The 656-nt window shown below is 44.2% G+C and overlaps 1 non-coding gene across 1 annotated transcript; it reads right to left on the reverse strand.

Moving 5' to 3' along the window:
* Positions 1-187: 187 nt before the first annotated feature.
* On the reverse strand, positions 188-270 carry trnal-cag (transfer RNA leucine (anticodon CAG)). Its single transcript has one exon. It is a non-coding gene; the product is annotated as a tRNA-Leu (tRNA).
* Between the last annotated feature and the right edge of the window lie 386 nt (positions 271-656).

Here is a 656-nt window from a genome sequence, read left to right on the forward strand (position 1 = left end):
CTCTTACAGGCTCCAGCCCCTGAGACAGTTCAAGCTTCAGTCCCTGTCCAGAATCCCACTGCAGTGTGTGCCTCTGTGCCTGTAAGTAATATATCATTTCCCCAGCAAGGTTTTATTCCTGCCCCTGGGTCACTCTGAGGTATTCTGATTGAATGAAAGAAAGATGCTGCTCCAGTTAAAATGTTCATGTCAGAAGTGGGATTTAAACCCACGCCTCCAGAGGAGACTGCAACCTGAACGCAGCGCCTTAGACCGCTCGGCCATCCTGACTATATCAGCTCTTGTTGACACTACTTTCCGACAACATGTCGGTCATGTTCACTTTGTTGCTGGTTGTCACTTGCAGAGCAAGTCTATAAGCATTTTATCCGTATTTACTGAACTGCCACAGGCTTTAATCCCAACACTCTGAATGCTTGTTAAATCTTTTATCTGTAACTCCTGGATTTTTGCGTTTCATTTGTTCCATTACTTTCAGCAATAATGTCACAAACTCGCCACAAGATTGATACTAATTGCAATGCATAATCTTGGTGGTTTGTGTGTCGAAGTCTCCCAATCTATTTTTAGATTGAGAAGTGTCCAAGGATGTCACATGGACTGAGATCTTTGTTGGGTGGTGTGAGGACATGTACGTGTGGATTCCACACTCAGAA

This window comes from Seriola lalandi, unplaced genomic scaffold (assembly GCF_002814215.2).
Source record: "Seriola lalandi dorsalis isolate HSWRI2012SDOR001 ecotype SW California unplaced genomic scaffold, Sedor1 jcf7180001957554, whole genome shotgun sequence".
Lineage (NCBI taxonomy): Eukaryota > Metazoa > Chordata > Actinopteri > Carangiformes > Carangidae > Seriola > Seriola lalandi.